Source organism: Gopherus evgoodei, chromosome 3 (assembly GCF_007399415.2).
Source record: "Gopherus evgoodei ecotype Sinaloan lineage chromosome 3, rGopEvg1_v1.p, whole genome shotgun sequence".
Classification (NCBI taxonomy): domain Eukaryota; kingdom Metazoa; phylum Chordata; order Testudines; family Testudinidae; genus Gopherus; species Gopherus evgoodei.
The window spans coordinates 87,600,171-87,621,569 of NC_044324.1; the positions used below are offsets into that span (position 1 = coordinate 87,600,171).

The 21,399-nt window shown below is 40.1% G+C and overlaps 1 protein-coding gene and 1 long non-coding RNA gene across 5 annotated transcripts in view; one reads left to right on the forward strand and one right to left on the reverse strand.

Moving 5' to 3' along the window:
- GRIK2 (glutamate ionotropic receptor kainate type subunit 2) overlaps window positions 1–21,399 on the forward strand; it is a 598,580-nt gene that overhangs the window by 367,616 nt on the left and 209,565 nt on the right. The gene's annotated exons all lie outside the window — the stretch shown is intronic.
- On the reverse strand, window positions 6,774–13,205 carry LOC115648417. Its single transcript, XR_003999549.1, has 3 exons — window positions 13,195–13,205; window positions 11,737–11,741; window positions 6,774–6,902 (listed from the first exon to the last, which is right to left on the reverse strand). It is a non-coding gene; the product is annotated as an uncharacterized LOC115648417 (long non-coding RNA).

Here is a 21,399-nt window from a genome sequence, read left to right on the forward strand (position 1 = left end):
AAAAAATGGAATAAGTACAGGGTCTTTCAGCTATAGACACTGGGAATACTCTCCCAGCCTAAGTATACAAGTGCAAATTAAAATCTTTTCAGCAAAAATACAAATTTGAACTCCTTTCAGCCAAATGCACATTTGCAAATAAAGAAAACAAACATAAGCCTGACTTCTTTATCTATCTAGTATTCACTGTTCTGAACTTATAAGAGCCTGTATCAGGGAGATTGGAGAGAAACCTGGTTGCACGTCTGCTCACTCTGAGCCCCCAGAGTGAACAACAACCAAAACTAACAGCACAGCACAAAAACTTCCCTTCCTCAAGATTTGAAAGTATCCTGTCTCCTGATTGGTCCTCTGGTCAGGTGACAGCCAGGCTTACTGAACTTGTTAACCCTTTACAGTCAAAGAGATATAAAGTACTTCTGTGCTATTAACTTTTCTTATCTGTTTATGACAGCTGCTAAGTAATATTATTTACCATTTACTTACTATATCTTCAAGTATCAGAGGGTAGCCGTGTTAGTCTGGATCTGTAAAAGCAGCAAAGAATCCTGTGGCACCTTATAGGCTAACAGACGTTTTGGAGCATGAGCTTTCGTGGGTGAATACCCACTTCCTGACATGACATGCATCTGAGGAAGTGGGTATTCACCCACGAAAGCTCATGCTCCAAAACGTCTGTTAGTCTATAAGGTGCCACAGGATTCTTTGCTGCTTTTACTATATCTTGCCACAAATTTACACAGCACTTTACAAAGCACTTCCTTGACCCAAAAAGCTTACAATTTAAGAAAGACAAAGATGGGAAAAGACAAGAAAAAACTGGTTAGGATGTGTGTGTGGATAATATTGGTTAGGAGATGATGATAGGAAGGCTTCTGGATATAAGTCAACTGAACCTTGAATTTGATATGGGATGAGGATCAGGAACAAGATTCAAGGAGGGGTGTGTGTGTGTGTGTGTGTGTGTTGAGGCAGTAATGTAATAAGGTCAGTTGAAAAGGAAGGTTCCTTTAGCAGCTGCATTTTTGGAGGCTGAAAGGAGGAAATTTAGGGTAACCCAGGTGACAGCTTTATTCAAGGTGTAGCAGAAGTGAGGAAAGGATGGATTTTAGTGATAAAAATGTAGCACATGTGAGAGATTGGATATGGGGAGAGGGAAGATAAAAAGCTCAGGTTTTGAGAGACTGAGTTCAGCATGGTGACAGAACAAATTGAAAAGCATTTGGAGGTGCAAGACTAGACAGAGGGGGAAGATAGGGAGTAGATTTGGGAATCATCTGCATACTGGTCAAAAATTTAAAAAAACCCCCAAAACTATAGGAGTAATGAGGTCACCACCAGCATATATAAAGAGAGGGGCGCACAAGTGCCAACAGGAGGGAGAGGAAGATGTTCTGCAATCAAGACATACTGAAACATTGCTTGTCAAGATAGACAGAGACCCCAAATGAACACAGTGTCATAGAAGTCAAGAGAGGAGAGAAAATAGCAGAGAAGAGCATGATCCGTGGTGCTGAAGCTATTGATCTTTCTAGTGCACAAATCAAGAGAAAAAGAATGGAGAAGAGTCCCTTTGAATCTAATAGATAATAATCAACAATCTGATGTTCATTAAGGGAGGGAAAGGGGGCACACAGGTATGAAAGTGATTCATTAACCCCCTGTAGATAGTGAACATGAGATGGTCCAGATAAGACTTAGTCTCAACAACTGGTCTCAATCATTCAATACATAATTAAGTCCTACTTGAATCACGGGATGATCTTCATGTACTTGCAACTGAGTTGCGAACAGACATGGAAAATCATGGAAAAGTAATAATGGATCTTTATTAATAGTGATGATTTGGAACAGCCAGTGTTGACCTATTGTTTACAAAAAATTTACTGGAACGATATAAACACTCAAGTATTATGTTTATACCTGCTAATTTTTTGGTAGCCAGTTTGCTGCACCTATATTCATTTTTTTAAAAAGTGACCAGTACAATTTAAAATTCAGACAACTAAAAGTCTTAACACAACTGCTGTAGAAATTGAGTTCAGTCACTTTCTTTTCACATTTTACAGGCATTGAATGTTAGTGCAGTACTAACTGCATACTCAAAATGTGTGAAAAATTATGGACAGTGCAAAGTAAGCTAAATAAAATTAAAATTGCAGTGGAAACCTAATATTGCGGGGTCTTCAATTTCCACAATATTGTGAATGAAGTAGGGCCTTGTACATAATATATTTTACTCCAAGGAGTCTAAACAACTGGATTTGATATGCCGAGTGATTGGATCCGAAGGTCATTTAAAATTCAGACTTAATCCAGGGTAAAATTGGATTGGATCTAGACTGTTGCATGATCAAAATTTCAAACATTCTAGAGGATAATTTCACATTTATCACAGTACTGTATTTCAATGCATTTGGAAGATATTTCCAAGGATGACAGTCAAGTAACCACATACTATGTAGGTAAGTTCTGGTTGCCACTTTTACTTGTAATTCCTGTAGACATGGGGGTCTGGTAAAATACCCACACATTTCTATTATGAATTATATTTTATTTTTTATTGTTCTTTGACATTTTAGCTTCTATTTTAACTACTCCTTTGCATTTGTAGTACTAGAAATGCACAGTTGGAGTTCTCTTCACTTGTAGGTATGCTTTCTCTATACTTTCAATATTGCATTTTGTCTTTTTCAGTATTTTTTTTTATTTTCTTACCCTTGTTTGAAATCGTTTGCAAGCATCATACAGTTTTTAATTTTGCTTCTTCTTAATTTATCTGTTTAGCTGCATTTGAAGGCCATGTGTTCAAACTGCATTTTTATTTCGTGGTATACATTTATTTACCCTGTAGACTATCCACTCCTATTTTATGCCTGAATCATTTCTCTTTACTTAAAGTAATTTTCATTAATTATCCTCAATTGTTTAAGCTTCTTTGGCATCTCTCCAGCAGAAGCCTTTTGGAAGATCTAGCCACTGATCCATACTATTTAATATATAATAATATTATGTCCACCTGATCAAGTTTTTCTAATTATCCTCACATTCATTTTTTCTAAATCTGACGAAGGCACCTTCCACTTCATAACTGTTAGTATCTATGATATATTTTCTTTTTGTATTTACTGTTGCAAATATTCCCAGAATCTTCCAATTATTATTATGTTGGCATGCTTTTTTCATCCCATTGATATAGCATTCTATTTCTGTGTGAATTCTGTCTTGGCGGGTCCATAGGATAATTTAGTATGATAATTTGTAATATGCCAGAAAAAGATCACTGTACATTTTATACTTTTCAGTCTAATTGGTAATTCAGGAAGCCTGAGCTTCAAATACTCTGACCTTTCATTTCTAGTGTCATTTGTCCCAACTTGAATGAACACAGAAGGCTCCTGTCTGGCATCCCAGTAACCTTATTTCTTTTGTTTTTTGCACCTCCTTTTTTGCTTCCGGCAAATTTTCTACATTCTTATTCTCTGGCCTCTTTCTAGAAAACGTCCTACTGCACATTTGAATGTTGCAGTAGAGTCCCCTCTATTATAACATGTTGCTAATTCCCTAAAAAAAATTTTCTTCCTTTTTAATTTAGTGCACTGAGCAGCCTGTTCTTCCACATTTCTGCTGTCAACTACAGCTATGTTCCCTCTAGAGTTATCTGTTTCATATTTTTAATAGAGGCTAAACATTGGCTATATGCATCTCTATGTATTTGTTGTATTGTTCTACTTTTTGCCTAGTCATACTGATGATTAATCTGTTTCACTTCTAACCTGACTGAACTGTTTGATTTACATATTTTTATAACAAATATATATATACACACCTCTACCCCGATATAACGCGACCTGATATAACATGAATTTGGATATAATGCAGTAAAGCAGCGCTCCCTGGGGGGGCAGAGCTGCGCACTCCGGTGGATCAAAGCAAGTTCGATATAACGCAGTTTCACTTATAATGCGGTAAGATTTTTTGACTCCCGAGGATAGCGTTATATCGAGGTAGAAGTGTATATATAATAAAGTGTAAATGAATAGGAACATGGCTGTAACTGAGAGCAACTACGTGAATGAACCTGCTTTCATTCCAGTAAGGGTAAAAAATAAATTGTTGAGGAGTTGATGACACAGTATTGGAGGATTGTATAACAAGATTTAGACATATTGCAGATGGTTTTGCAGGCAAGGTGCATGTTACCTTTTAGGAAAGGTCTGCTTTTCATGCTGATTCCTAAGGTGCTCCAGATAAAATATTCAGAAATGCCAAAAGTCCTATTTTCAAAAGCATCTAAGATCCATTTACTTTCTAAGTGACTTAAACATATTGAAAATTGTATCCTCTTTTTTTCCAAATTGTAATGAGAAAAAAATGTTTAAGTGGAACAGTTCATTCTATTTTGAAGTGGAGCAGATTGGTCAGAATGAATAGGTATGAACCAGATCTTTTGTGATGGAAAAGCCAGATTTACACAACCACTTGAATGCCCACCGAGCCACTTCTTGACAGAAGTCAAATGGGAACTTCCAGGTAGGACATACATGCACAACTTCACTCAGGAAGAGATGGTATGTACAGACTGGCACACCCAAGCTTAGGGCATGTTAATCATAGCGGGAGAATGTCTTGAATTATTTCAGGCTAACACAAGGAAGCCCCCTACTTTCTAGAAGAAGACTTGCCAGACTCAAAATCATGGACTAGAAGCAATACAGTTTGAGCATACCAGAAGTACATAGTAATTCAGTGTATGGCATGGGAGAAACACATGTATAAAGTCTCAAAATCAGATGGTAAATTAGAAGCGTGCTACTGATCTGAAGTAAAGGACAGGTTACAAATAAGGAATTCTCAACCACAGGGCAGGGCCGCCCAGAGGGGCCATGGGCGGCAGGCGGCTCTGGTGGGCGGGAGGTCCACCGGAGCCATGGGACCGACGAGCGGCAGAGCGCCCCCCGCGCAGCGAAATGCCTAGAGCCGGCCCTGTTCGGCGGCGGAGGGCCCTTCCGTTCTGGGACCCGCCGCTGAAGTGCCCTGAAGACCCGCGGCGGGGGCCCCCGCCAGCGAATTACCGCCGAAGCGGGACCCGCCGCCGAAGTGCAGCCCGCTCTTCGGCGGTAATTTGGCGGCGGGGGGCCCCCGCCGCGGGTCTTCAGGGCACTTCGGCGGCGGGTCCCTGAATGGAAGGGGCCCCGCCGCCGAAGACCGGGTTGCGCTTCGGTGGTAATGCGATGGGGGGGGGTGTCCTTCCGCCCCGGAGCTGAAGGACTCTCCTGCCAGCGAAGACCGGGAGCGGAAGAAGCTCCGGGGCCCGGCCCTGCAAGAGTTTTCTGGGGCCCCCGAGCGAGTGAAGGACCCTGCTCCAAGGGCCCCGAAAAATTCTCGTGGGGGCCCCTGCCGGGGCCTGGGGCAAATTGCCCCTCTTGCCCCCCCCTCTTGCCCCTTCCCCCGGGCGGCCCTGCCACAGGGCAGCCAGATGTAAGCACTGTTCCCCAAAGTGCGAAGAACTCACGCACAATCTAAGCTTAATGAAATAAGTTCAGTCAATCCCCAGTACACTGTAGAAAACAACACTGCAAGAACTTTTCCTCATAACAGTAAATATTAATACCACATCTTGTGACCAGATCATCTCTATATTTTTGTCATGAAGGTGGATGAAAAAATTATGAATGTATTTGAGGGTGGGGGAATTTAACCTGAACTTCAGCACCTCCCACCCCATCTTTACATCCCCTTGCTGCCCCTGGGGATAGGAGCCAAGGCTGTAGCTTGGAGAGTCTAGTTCTTAACTGATGCTTTGAGATCTGTGGCATTTCTCTGCTGGTCTCAGGATACCCAGAGATTTGGAGAGTAGTGTCCCAATTTGCTCTTTTTTGGAAGATGCTATTCCAATGGTATGATTTGTAAGAAAGGCTATAAATTATGAGTTTCTTGCCCCTTGCAGTGCGACCAGAAATTATTTGCCCTTAGCTTTCTCGTATTCAGCCTTCACTAAGAACACTTTATCCACAGATCTTTTTTTTCTGGTGCCTACTTCTTTTCAGTAGTGTATTTAACTCTTCTTCACACCTCTTTCTTCTCCTTTCCTCATTTTCTTGCTCTCCTTCTCTTTGGTTATGGACAGAAATGTCCAATAAGTAGATCATCTGTTGACAGTATCGTAGAAACAAACATACTCTTTGAAAGCAGCAAGGCTGATGCTTAAAAGCACTGGACTTATTTTAAAATATAGGGCACACTGTACTCATGGGGAAATTTATAGCAAATCCTATTGATTTCATTAGGGAGTTTTGCCTATACAGATTTCTGTATGGAAACCAGTATTTTCTTTTCTACCTCTTGTCCAGGAGAGCTTTTCCTGCCCATATCCAGAACTGGCACCTGTATTTACTAAGAATTGCCTTTCACTGCTGTTGGTGAGCAGCCTTAGGATATTTAAATTTAGCAAATTTTGAAATAGATAGAGAATATTTAACAAATATTATCCAACAGGAAGTTATTGACAAAGGAATATTATCAATGGACCAATTAAAATACAGATCAGGGACCAATTATTTTTACAGGAGAAGTATGACCAGAGGCTAAAAATAGAATATGCACTGATCTAGGGTTTCGGGGAGACAAGTATAATCCCCCTTCATAACTGGAATTAACTAGTTGAACAAAGCCCAGCTTGTGAGGTTAGATAAATAAAATTATTAAATCTTAATGATGATGCTAAAGAAAGGAATGCTTTAAATTTCTGTACTGTGCTGAAAATTCTTTTTCCCTGGGTTTATAAAACATTTTTTTATTTTACTATTTTTTTTTTAAATTTTAAATCAGTAGGTAAATCTAGGACCAGCATTAGTTTTGCTAGCCCTGGCATTTGCTCTGTACATAAGCTTCAAAGTTTCCTTTATTTTTTTAATTTACTTTATATATATGCTAATATATATTTAGATGGTAAACAAAATCTGTGTAGTCAAGAAACAAAATTACTTTTTGTTGAGGTGTCAGTGAGACTGAATACAGAATATAGGATAGTAACACAAGGGTTCATATCTGAGCCCTTTTTAAGGTGATTTAGGACTATCAGTATATTGTGCATTTACAGTCTGCCCTGGGTAAAGCTGCATGTGTAGTTATGCCATCTAGGAAAGGAATTGTGTTTCAGGAAGGTACTATCCCTTCTCTGCTCCTGCCTTACTCCAGGGGATTATAGTAATCTGCCCTGGTTCTGCTGTATTGACTGTTGCATTGCCAGAGGAGAGCCAAGGCCGCAACTATTCCTATCCACTCTCTCTCTCTCTCTTGAGATGGGGAGTAATAAACATACAACACCTGCTTGACCATTCATGTCTGGATCGAGGGGTGGGGAGCCTGCACAGAGATGTATGTGTGAGGTTCTTCCTTCCTCTTGTGCACCTGTGTGGGTATGTGGGCTGTGCCACTTTCTGGCTCATAAAAATACTAGAGCTATGAAAAGAATAAAAGTAGAAAATCACTTGAAGAATTAAATTTTATATTTAAATACCTGCCCAAGGGCGTATGTGGAAATTAAGGTTCTCGGATAAGAAAGTTAATTCCCACTTGGATTTAAATCCAACGTTATGTAAACTCTTGTGCATAAATTTTGCCTCTATTTCTTCTGGTTCAGAAAAGGTTGGGCATGAGAGATGGCCCAATTGATAGAAATTAAATTACCTGAAGAAAATTGGTGAAACTGCTTCTCCATTCATATGTGCATTTTTCCTTTTAAGAAGTGATTTGTAATTCTACCTTTTCATGTCAAAGCTCCCGCAAGATACTTCCAGAATTCCATTTTTGAGAATTTATTATTTATCCAATCATTCAGTCCATTTCTATAAAATCTGTGTCCCTTGACACTGCTGAACTCAAAATAAAGATTGGTTTAACTGGAAAAGATTAAAGCTGATAGTTACTCTATTTCCCACTCTCCAAGGGAAAAAAAAACAAAATACAACAGCCCTTTACCCCCCCCCCCCCTTATACCCCAAACTAACATTTTTACAGTGTAACCACAGCACTGGGAGCCAAGAATTCTTAAATTCTAATCCCACCTTTTAAATTAATTCCCTCAATGACCCTAGACATAGTCACCACTTAATCTACCTGTGTCAGTTTCCTCCTCTATGAAATGGGGATAGTGAATTTGCAAGATGTTGTGCAGATTTATTAGTCAATGTATATGAAACATCTTTAAATAGGACTAAAAAGCTTCATGTAAGTAAATGTTATTATATTATTGTTATTTACACTTTTCAACTGTCATGCATGATTTGATCACTGCTCATGTTAAAGTAAACATTGCTGGAAAGTGGAACCCTTGGGAATGTCAAGTATCAGCCAAAATGCATTTCAAGAGTCCAGTAGCATTTAGGATGTGCTGCTGTCAGGAGATGTACTTTTGGGAATGATGCCCAAACATGGTGAAACCAATACTGGCAGTTGGCAGATTGTTTGTTTATTTGTACAGCATCAAAGAAACAAGTACTCAGGTATGTAAGAACTGCAATAGTGATGCTTAAGCTAGACAACAGATAGACAAAGCTGAGAAATAGACATAACATTCATTTGAATATGTCTTGTTGAAGTTTAGCATGTCTTCTTGTTCTGTGATTTACAGGGTTTTAATATATTTTATTCATGTTACTTAGCATTTATACTTATATTATAAATATATAACACACATACATGTGTATTTATGAATATATATACACACATATGCATCCATATATGCATTTTCATAAGATTTACCACATCCTTTCAAAAGAATTATTTAAATTGTATAGATTATATACTGCCCCTCCCCCCAGCTCTCCAAAATTATACGAACACAAAAAATGTTAAAAGGACGAAAGAACACTATTACAAGATGGGTGATGCTCACTTAATGAGCCGCTATTCAATATTTTATTTTATCCTCATTGTTCAGTGTTTGTCCCTAGACCTTATCTACTGCACACTGTACTTGTGGAGAAATTCTCTGACAAGAAATTAAAAATTCTGTGCACAATATTTTAAAATTCTGCAAAATTCAGCATATTTTATTTGGCAAAATAACACAGTATTGTAATATCAGTTTCAGTTTTGGTAATTTATTTCAAAATACCTGTCAGCAACTATCTCTGGAACAATACAGACAACAAAGAAGATTCAGGAAATGTTTTTTGACAAATAGATTCCTATTAATACATATTAATATAGAACTCTCAGTAATAATTCATTTAAACTACCAATACAGAACTGTATTTCCCGCACTCCTCAAAAGAGTACAAATGCTTGGGGGAATCGGGGGTAATAGAGGAGCTGAGGAAAAGGAAGTAATTGCTGGGGAGGAGCCTGGGAGTGACCCTAGAGGGTTGTTGGGTGTGGGACAGGGTTTTTTTGGGACAGGAGGGATTGTTAAGGAGTTGGGAAGGCTCCCCCATGCAGATCTTGGCTGACCCCTAGCCTCTCCCATTCAGTCAGGCACATGTGCCCCCTGTTCTCATGTGACCCTGCACCCCCTGCCCCTCTCCATGTGGCCCTGCCCTCTGTTCCGATCCCCATCCCCATGTGGCCCTGTGCTCCTTTTCCCATTCAGCTCTTGCTCCAGGTTGCCCCCCCCCCACACACACATATTAACTCAGGGATAGGCAACCTATGGCACGTGTGCCGAAGGCGGCATGCGAGCTGATTTTCAGTGGCACTCACGCTGCCCGGGTCCTGGCCACTGGTCCGGGGGGCTCTGCATTTTAATTTAATTTTAAATGAAGCTTCTTAAACATTTAAAAAACCTTATTTACTTTACATACAACAATAGTTTAGTTATATATTATAGACTTACAGAAAGAGACCTAAAAACGTTAAAATGTATGACCGGCACACGAAACCTTAAGTTAGAGTGAATAAATGGACACTCGGCACACCACTTCTGAAAGGTTGCTGACCCCTGCACTAGCTCTTCGGAACCCCAGTCTATGTGACCTCCTCAGCAGCCCTGTGAGCCCCACTTGTCTGTCCCTCCCATATCCCATACCTCCTCATCTGACCCCATGGGCAGGGCACTGTGAGGAATGCAGCTTCCTCTGTTTCTTATCTGCAGTTTGCTGCTTCCTCCCAGGAGTGGTTGCTCTCTGTTATGGTGCCATAGCAACCCCTAGTGGGAAAAAGGCACAAAGCCGTGCCTATCCAGCAGAATGTATTTTCTGCTGAGAAAAAAAATCTGCAGCGGGCTATGACTTCTGTGCATGCACAGTGGCACAGAATTTCCCCATGAGTAAAACTATTCAAACCCTTCTCTCAGTACAGAATTATCTCTCATGGCCATTTCTGTGGAGCTCATCTCTATAGTATTTGAGTGCTTCATGAATATTAATACATTTATTTTCACAGTGCCCTTCTGAGAGGAGAGGATATTATTTTACCTATTATACAGATGGGGAACTGAGACACAAATGAAGATTAAAAGTATCCACTAATTTTGAGTGCCCAGTTTGAGACACTTAGAATCAGATTTTTTAGAGTACATAATATTATGTAGTACTTTATGTGCTGAAAGGAGCATTCCCATTGACATCAGTTGCGCCTGTGAATCCTCATCACTTCTACAAATCAGACCCTAGGGTCTCAAGTTGGGTCAGCTCTTTAGTCCTATTTATTAACCACCTATGAAAAGTTTGGGTTAAGTGACTTGCCTAACCTTTTCCTTCCTGAAATCCCCTGCCCCATTTACTACATACCTTACCTCTCTCACAGCAAATGAAGCAGGGGACTTACAGGCAATAGTCTACTGTACTACTCAGTCCTGACCGATCTTCAAAGCAGGTCCATTCTGTGCACTGAATGAGGTAGGGTCTCGTGAAAGAAACAATATGTGATCTGGTAATTAAAGCCTGTATCATAGTGGATACACAGTAGAGAGGTGTGAATGAAAAAGTTACAAAGGCAGCTTTAGTTCTGTCTTTCCTAATTTTTGAATGCTTCATTTTGCAACCTTGGTTAGTATTCTCTTACCTAACCTCAGGGCTTAGGTCACCATCCCCTGGCAAACCTAATTTAAAGCCTTCCTTACTAGGTTAGCAAGCCTAGCTGTGAAGGTGCTCTCCTCTCTCTTTGTTAGGTGGATCTCATCTCTTCCTAGCAATTCTTCTTCCTGGAAAAACATCCCATGGTTGAAGAATCCACCATCTGCGTAACCACACGTTTACCTCCACAATTCAATGGTCCCTACCTGGGCCTTTTCCTTCAACAGACAGGATGGACAAGAACACAACTTGCATCTCAAACTCCTTTATTCTTCTTCCCAGAGCCATGTAGTCTGCAGTGACACGCTGAGGGTCATTCTTGGCAGTATCATTGGTGCCCATGTGGAGAAGTAGGAAGGGGTAGCAGTCCAAAGGCTTGATCAGTCAGAGCAGACACTCAGTCACATCCTGAATTCTAGCTCCAGGCAAGTAGCACACTTCTCAAGTTTCCCGGTCTGGACGGCACATGGATGACTCCATCCCCCTTAGGAGGGAGTCTGTGACCACCACCACCCATCTCCTCCTCATTAGAGTGGTGGTCGTGGAACCTCCGTCCCTAGGACAATGCATCCCATCTCTTCCAGTTGATGGAGTCTCCTCCTGATCCCTTCCCTCTGATAACTCTTCCAAACCATTCTCCTCTGTAGTACCTGTGCAGAGACCCTGAAAATGGTTTCTTACCTATATCTGCATAGAACAGTTTCCCAGCAGGTTTCACAGATACTTGATGACAGTAGAGTACTGGTGAGATGCTCAGACTCTTCTGCCCATTTCCCCAAAGCTTTACTCTTTCTGCCCTGTCCCAATCCTGTCTGTTCCCTGCCCCCGGCTTCTTGTGCCAGTCCGAGTCTCCAAACCAGACACTTCATATCTCAGTCCCAATCTCTTTCACAGCAAGTCTAGTCTCATTCCCCTGGGCTCCCAGTCACAGTCTCCCTTTGCCACTCCTAGTTTCACTCTCTATTCTCAGCTCTCCATTATACTCCCAAGTTTTTTGTCCTCAGTCTCCTTGCCCATCCAGTCCTTCTCCTCCGCCTTCCCAGCTCCTCATCTAATCTGTTTTTATCCCCTGTCCTGGTCTCCAGCCACACAAATACACCCATGTAACCTGTCCCAACTGACTCTCTCCAAGTCTGTTTCCCAGCCTACTTGTCTGATCTCAGTGTCTCTCCTTCCTGCCTGGCTCCTCTTCCTAATCTCTTTGCACAACTAGTCCCAGTGCCCTGCAAGCTCCAGCTCCTCATCTTCCCCTCCCCCAGCCCCTCTGGTTCTCAGCCCAAGTTTAATTGCCCAGCGTGCCCTAGTCTCCTATTCTCCCCCGCCCGAGTCCTAATGCAATCTCCATTTCCCCCACACCTTCTGACTCACAGTGCCCACCCCAAGTCCTAGTCCCAGTCTGCTTCCCTAGCCAGTCTATCTTCCTCCCCAGACCCAGTCCTATCTTCCTCACTTCCATTCCCATTTTCTTTCTCATCCCTCCCCCTGCCAGCCTTCAGTCCAAATTTCTGCCCCATCCATGTCCTATTCTACATCCACTGCCCACCCTCAGCACATGTCCTGCATTTGAATCAGGCATTTCCCAGGCATGTCCCCATTGCATTCTTCTCTATCATGTTTGGGTCAAGCAGGAAGTTACTGAGGGAACAGGACAGACCAGCTCCCTGATTCATTTTGTTTGCCTGGACCCACACCCAGCATGGCCCAGAGCAACACAGAGATGCAATTGCAAGGAAAGTTATGCTCAGCCCTGTGTTGAGGCATAGTCAGTTCTGGCAAAATGTTTGGAGAATTTATCTGCAAAAATCTAAGTACTCTTTACAGAGCTTGTGTGAACTGCGGATTTACAAAGGTTTGTATCTTGGCCAAATTTGGGATTTTCATGGGTATGGAAAAAGGCACATCCCTGACACAAGCTCTCAAGTCCATGTTTACGTTCATTAGGAACTGGGGAAACTTTTGGGATGGCAGGAGCCTGTACAGGAGAGATGGGCTCCACCTAAACCAAAGTGGAACCAGGCTGCTGGTACTAAACATTAAAAGGTTGTAGAGCAGTTTTTAAACTAGGAGATGGGGGAAAGCCGACTGCTGCAGAGGAGCACGTGGATCGGACACAGACTTCTCTTAGGAGAGAGTCTGATGATAGAGAATCTCCAAGTTATAGTCAGGAACAAAGGACGGAAGAGGACAATGTAAGGGCTGGATCAGATGATACACAGTCACATAAAAAAGAATCTGGCACATCAGAAAAGGGCTGACAAATAAACAAGGACAAGTTTTTAAAGTGCTTGTACACAAATGCTAGAAGTCTAAATAATAAGATGGGTGAACTAGAGTGCCTTGTGATAAAGGAGGATAACATCGATACAGGGCAAATTAGTTGAAACAATAGTTAAGAATAAAATTGTCAGACACATAGAAAAACATAAACTGTTGAGCAATAGTCAACATGGTTTCTGTAAAGGGAAATCATGTCTTACTAATCTATTAGAGTTCTTTGAAGGGGTCAACAAACATGTGGACAAGGGAGATCCAGTGGACATAGTGTACTTAGATTTCCAGAAAGCCTTTGACAAGGTCACTCACCAAAGCCTCTTATGTAAATTAAGCTGTCATGGGATAAAAGGGAAGGTCCTTTCATGGACTGAGAACTGGCTAAAAGACAGGGAACAAAGGATAGGAATTAATGGTAAATTCTCAGAATGGAGAGGGGTAACTAGTGGTGTTCCCCAAGGGTCAGTCCTAGGACCAATCCTATTCAATTTAGTCATAAATGATCTGGAGAAAGGGGTAAACAGTGAGGTGGCCAAGTTTGCAGATGATACTAAACTGCTCAAGATAGTTAAGACCAAAGCAGATTGTGAAGAACTTCAAAAAGATCTCACAAAACTAAGTGATTGGGCAACAAAATGGCAAATGAAATTTAATGTGGATAAATGTAAAGTAATGCACATTGGAAAAAATAACCCCAACTATACATACAATATGATGGGGACTAATTTAGCTACAACAAGTCAGGAAAAAGATCTTGGCGTCATCGTGGATAGTTCTCTGAAGATGTCCATGCAGTGTGCAGAGGCGGTCAAAAAAGCAAACAGGATGTTAGGAATTATTAAAAAGGGTATAGAGAATAAGACTGAGAATCTATTATTGCCCTTATATAAATCTATGGTACGCCCACATCTCGAATACTGTGTACAGATGTGGTCTCCTCACCTCAAAAAAGATATTCTAGCACTAGAAAAGGTTCAGAAAAGGGCAACTAAAATGATTAGGAGTTTGGAGAGGGTCCCATACGAGGAAAGATTAAAGAAGCTAGGCCTCTTCAGCTTGGAAAAGAGGAGACTAAGGCGGGATATGATAGAGGTATATAAAATCATGAGTTGTGGAGAAAGTGGATAAGGAAAAGTTATTTACTTATTCCCATAATACAAGAACTAGGGGTCACCAAATGAAATTAATAGGTAGCAGGTTTAAAACAAATAAAAGGAAGTTCTTCTTCACACAGCGCACAGTCAACTTGTGGAACTCCTTAGCTGAGGAGGTTGTGAAGGGTGGGACTATAACATTGTTTAAAAGGGAACTGGATAAATTCATGGTGGCTAAGTCCGTAAATGGCTATTAGCCAGGAAGGGTAAAGATTGGTGTCCCTGGCCTCTGTTCATCAGAGGATGGAGATGGATGGCAGGAGAGAGATCACTTGATCATTGCCTGTTAGCTTCACTCCCTCTGGGGCCTGGCATTGGCCACTGTCGGTAGACAGATCCTGGGCTAGATGGACCTTTGGTCTGACCCGGTACGGCCATTCTTATGAAGCAAGAGCTTCTCAAATAAAAGGTTACCAGAAATTTTCAGCATTTTTCCTTTAACCTCGTTCTCACATGTCTAAACCATTTTGGCTAAAATTAAATATCTATAACAGCCTAAGGCAGACTTCTGAGGAATTGTGACAGCATGGCTACATATATTCTTTCTGGATAGTAAAATTATCCAGGTTTTTAACAGTATGACCTGCACCAGTGATTTTTTTACATATTAACTATGCAGTATATGGAGACCTATGTCCATTATTTGTTCAATGACCCCTCCCAAATGTCTTGTATTTGGGGATAACAGGAAAAAGTTAATCAAGTTTTGGTATATCCATCATAAACTTTAATATAGTGATCACAAAATAAATAATAATATCTAGCTGTAATGTAGCACATTATAAAAGAGGGCAGTATCAGTATGCCCATTTTACAGATGGGGTAAATGAGGCAAAGAGCGATTAAATGAATTCTCCACAGACACCCAGCAGGCCAGGGTCTCATTTGTCCACAGGTACCAAAGAATTACTGTGAACCTCAGTGATTTTCTGTTTGAAGTAATATAGAGGATAGCTGACATAATGGATATTGTTGTGTTGGTTACTTTGGGCAAATGCTGACCTTTTAATAGCAACCATTGTTCCTCAGTCAACTTCCCTGAAACACTTTTCTTTTCCAGCATAGTTTTTGCCATTTCTTGCCATATTTAAGTCCTATTACACTATTTGTTAATCCTAGCTTATTAGTTTCAGGCTGGGGTTTCCACTCTTCATGCAAAGCTTTCTCAAAATAGCTAGGACCTCTGCCCTCACAGGAGTCTGGAACACTCCAGAACAGTTAAACTCCGAAGTATTTATCAATTCTTCTAACCCCATTATGCCATACTTGAGAAATGGTTTTCAGTCCATCAATATACATTAAGAATTAATGTGCTCCTCTGGTGCCATCTGTGTTGAGTTGCTAAAACAATCAATTTTTATACCATGCCAAAGGTCTAATAACTATAACCAGTTGTTATGACTACAAATAACACACAATCCAGGTTCTTCCTCTGTTTAAAAAAAACACATATTTCCACCTTGTAAAAAGTATGGATAATTCTGTGTGTTATGTAGGTGGCATGATTTTGGTCATTCCAAGAACCTTTGTGGTCATGGTGCTTCTTAAAATAACTTTCCTGTAACACATCTAAAGGTTTTTTTTGTTTTGTTTTGATAAAATCAGTCTAATTATTCTGACATGGCATTGAAATTTTTGGTAACTTCCCAAAGTATCCTAGAATACTTTTCCAATTATAAATGGTTTGTACAAGACTCAGTTCTCCCACCACTGCAATGCAGCTTCATCTGGGCTTGACTATGGCAGCTTGAACTGAACATATCTGGTTAGATCAATAACATATTTAATTAAAACTGTAGGCAAAGATGAAGTAGGCTGAATGTAATTACCCTTATTGGAATTTGGCCAGGACACTGGGTCTAGAGTGCTAACACCCATACTCACATACCAGTGCTCCACACTTTGATTTTAAATCTCATTCCAAGATGACATTTGTAACCACACACAGCTGCTAGAAAAATGTGGGGCCATTGATGTTTTACTGATTCAGAGGGAAGAGTGCCACCAAATCTACTATCTGCAGTACCCAAGGTTTTCGTTGACAATCTCCCTTCCAATTACTGACCTTGCTCATTTTGTGAGATCGGACAGGATCATACCTTAAGAAACATTTTAAAACAGATAGTATGAAATATTTTACGATACCATGTGTAACTAACTTCTCACTTAGTGCTACAGATAATTATTGAGGTAACTAGTCTTTCAGTATTGAGAAGAATATAAAAAGTAATTTAAATACTATAGCTTTTTGTAAGCCCAAAACACTGAATTAAATATGTTGCAAGTTTTAGTATTTTTAATTATTATCACAGAATATTGTAGTTAAGAAAAAAAGAATAGCATTTACAAGGGTAGAAGATACTCTTTTACAGGAAGTATATGTATTGGGGTAGCCATGCTAGTCTGTATCCACGAAAACAATAAGGAGTCTGGTGGCACCTGAAAGACTAACAGATTTATTTGGGCACAAGGTTTCATGGGACATGCATCTGAAGAAGTGGGGTTTTTTTACTCACAAAAGCTTATGCCCAAATAAATCTGTTAGTCTTTAAGGTGCCACCTGACTTCTTCTTGTTTTTGTAAAAGACTGGCATTTTTCTTCTGTTTATCATCCCTGTTAGCAGATGTTAGAACCCTGTATAAAGGTGCTGAAGGTCTTCTGACTCAGCATGGCAAATGTAGTTTGATTCCACTCAAGATATAAGAGAGGTGAGAGTGGTTCTCTAGATTGAGGGAATCAGACAGAGGAGGAATATCCTAGAGACACCAAGCTCTAGCTAGGGTGACCAGAGTGTGAAAAATCAGGATGGGGTAATAGGCACCTATATAAAACAAAACCCTCAAATATCAGGACTCCCTATAAAATCGGGACAACTGGTCACCCTATTTGAGGCATAAGCCTAGGATGAGTTCTAAGGTGGTGCTTTTGAGACAGCAGTGAAGCCAAACCTCAGGAAGGCAGGATGGTTGGACACTAACTTCATTTCTGATGACCTTGTTAGGATGATGAGCTTGATTCACATAACCTGCACACTGGCTACACTTACACAAAAGGATTGCAGAGCAGCCACATGAATCCCCAGGGGATTGTCTTTGGTCCAAGAGATCCTCTGCAGAAAGTGCACCACATCCATCCTTTTCTGTATCTCAGTCCAGAAGGCAATCTGAAGGCGGAAGAGGGAAAGGTCAAAAGAATTCATATGGCCTCACTATTTATTGCTGCAATGGTCTATAAGGGGCTATTATAGCAGGGGCCACAAGTTCAGACAGTCCTCATGGGTGTTCTGGTAGCCAGGAGCCTGGCACCTGTGCAGTGATGAATTCTGCCCTGTGCACGCTGTAGAACTCAGCATATTCACACTTCCAGTCTTCATGTCTTATTCTGGCCTTATTTGTCCTATTTTTGCTGTTATCTGTAAGTAATCAGCTTTTGGTTCCTTTGTGTGTTCCAAATGCAAAACAATCAGCAAGCAAACTAGTTTAGGCTTGCATCATATGTTGGTACAATCTAAGAGACAGTACTGGTAATCTTATTCCGCTAGTGAAAGCCCAGGTTTTGCTATACGTGCACCCAAAATAGAAATAAAATTACAGGGCTGCAATTCATTTTTATACAGAAACCAGTATAGAAAATTATGGAAGGAAATGACTTATAGTTCTTCTTCACAGAAATGCATGACCTGCATTTCCTTTTCTTTAATGCACTGAAGTTCAGCTAAATTATGGTAGATTTAGAGCATAAGCAGTTGTAATAGATAACAAATCGATATAGAATTCCTGTAAATTATTGCTGTCTCTTTGAGCCATATGAAGAAGATGAGATATCATAGTGAGGAAGAACAGTTGAAGAGTGAAACACACTTTTATGCAAAATATACATTTATGCCTAGTTGTAATATATTTTCATGTTTTTACAGTGATGCGTGGGAGGCATACCCATTTAATAACCAAAAGGAAAGAATACCTTCTAGTACTCTAATAGGTATTTTTTTCCCCCGAGAAAGGAAATTACTTTGCTGCATACATTGAAACTCATTCCCTCATATCTCACACAGGCCTGAGCCTAAGTCTGTCTGGGCAGTGGGGGACAGAAAATGGTTAGTTTGTAGCCATGACCACCACATCACAAACATTGAAGACAAAGGCTTTAGGCACTCCAACTATTAGAGCCAGAATGAGGTGTCTATCAGCCCAAATTCTGGTCAGTTCTAGGTGTAGAGGAAACACTCTGGTACAAATCCCAACCTGGATTCTTAGTGTCTAGGACGATAGCTTCCCCTGTCAGGCCCATCCCTGTTCAATATGCCTCTTCTCCCGAGTGTGACTCTCCCTCAGAATCACAGATGCTAGCACTCCCTCTTGCCTTCCAACATAGCTCCTGTAACTTAGGGTACGTCTACACTATAGGGTAATTTCGAATTAACTTAAACCGGTTTTATAAAACAGATATTATAAAATCGATTGCACGCGGCCACACTAGGCACATTAATTTGGCGGTGTGCGTCCATGGTCCGAGGCTAGCATCGATTTCCGGAGCGTTGCACTGTGGGTAGCTAACCAATAATAACAATAACAATAACTTTGATTTGCGGCCACACTAACCCTAAATTGATATGTTAATATCGATTTTAGCATTACTCCTCTTGTTGGGGAGGAGTACAGAAATCGATTTAAAGAGCCCTTTAAATCGATATAAAGTGCATTGTAGTGTGGACGGGTACAGCGTTAAATCGATTTAACGCTGTTAAAATTGGGGTTTAATTGCTTAGTGTGGACCAGGCCTTAGTTCTACCCCCATGTAATTTAATTGGTCAAAGAGGGAGGGACTTCTCTGTCTGTCGGAGTGTCAGTCTCTGATTTTCCTGAAAGTTGCCTCAGCTTAGCCCCTGCTGGAGAGAGAGAGAAATGGTGTTTTCTGTGTTCTTTACAATATTTTATTTGGACGGCATGATTTTTGCCTTTTTCCAAATAACCAACTGAAGGATGTGGCATTTTAATTCTCAAGATGAACCTTAATTTTATGGCCATAATATACTGCTAGATTCCAGGCTTGCAGGTTGAGCTGCATAGGCATTCTGTAGTGTGGCTTGGTGCTGGAATAGCCCACTGGTATGTGTTGTGCAGCTCCTTTGGTACCTGGTCCACAGAGAATGTGTGTCTGTTGGCATCACCAATTATAGAAGTTGGTTCTTTACCTTGAGGTGTAGAGGCACATGTATTCAGCTCTGGAGGACCCTGGTTTTATCCCCGCTATCATTGAACAGGGCCCACTTAAGTGACATTTAACAACAGGCCTTATAATGTTATATGTTGTGCTGGGACCAGGCTGAAGGTCTTTGAACTAAAATTTGAAGTGCTTAATCAGTCCAAGCTCCTGCTGAATTTCAGTTCAGGTTTGACTCAGTTGGAGTTTGTTAAGCACAAAAAAATTTGGCCCTTAGATTTGTATTCTTATTTTTATTGTGAATGTTTATGCTCAAAATAATCAAGTTTATCATTGTTTTAATACTTGAATGGTGCCTAAGGTTTTGATAAGTGCATTATTAATTTTAAATGTGAGAACAAAAATTTGTGAAATAAGTAGTGCCTTACATGTGCTGTAGGGAGAGCAGAAATAAATTAGCACTTGGTAAATAAAATCACTGCCAGCACTTCCTTTTAGATTTGTGCCAACATCTTGTTAGTAATAAAATATGTGCTGAATTATATAGCAAATAAATGGAAATATTTTTGCAGTGCATGTAAACAGTTGTGCATTGTGTAATGCCATAAAATAACACACTACAAAAAGGTTCCAGTATTTATCTGGAAAAAACATGTTTTCCTTTGCAACTGAAAGAGTATACAAATTGAATATAATATTATGCTGTAGTATCATTATGATCTGTAAATTTGCCAGCATATTCCAGACAGTAAAAGGCATTGTGTTTTTATTGTATTTGTTGTTTTTAATTTAAGCCTCAACTGCTGGAATTAAAAGGTTGCATGAGCATCAGTTTTGTTGTTGTTTGGGGTTTTTTTGGTAAGTTTCTTGCTTGCATGGTGGCTGAGAGAACCATGAATATGTGACTTGGGAAGAAAAAGAACTAAAACAAAAATTTAAAAACTTCCTGATTTGGGGGGCTTAACTCATGATTTATAGTGATTGGGGTGGGAAATACTGAAAACATCTCAGATTCTTTTGGTACTTAATGGTTAGGGCCTTACTAATTTTTAGCCAAGGATGTTCAAAGAATTAGCTTTGAAGCATTAATTATATTTTGTAATAAATCTTGGAATACTGAGGTGACTGGGGGTCGGAGGGAAGAAGCAAATGTGTCAATATTTAAAAAGAGTAAATGAGATGACTTGGGAAACTATAGAACAGTTACTTTAATTTCAGTCCAGGGCAAAATCATGAAAAAGCTCCTAAGGGATACATTCAGTAAAGTATTAAAAGATGACAACATAATTAATGTCAACCAACATGACTGTATGTGAAATAGGATTTGTCAAAAAAAAAAACCACCACCACCATTTGACATAATTTTGTGATGAGATCAAAGTTAAAGGTAATTGTGTCGGCATAATACATATACATTTCTATAAGGTTTTTCCCACTTGACATTCCGATTTTAAAAGTTAGCACTATATAAACTCATTTTACCTTATATTAAATGGATTATAAGTTTATTAAGTGATAAATCGTAAACAGTCATTGTAACTTGGGAATTGTCAACAAATGAGAGGGGTTCCTAGTGAGTTTCTGCAGTGATCTGTTTTTGACCCAATGCTATTCAATATCTTTATCAGGATCTGGAAGAAAATATAAAATAATTGCTGGTAGATTTGCAGATGATGCAAAAATTGGTGAAGTGATAAATAACGATGGGGAGGTCAGTGACACAAACCAATCTGGATCTCTTGGTAAGACCGGCACATTTGAATGATACACATTTTAACATGGCTAAATACAA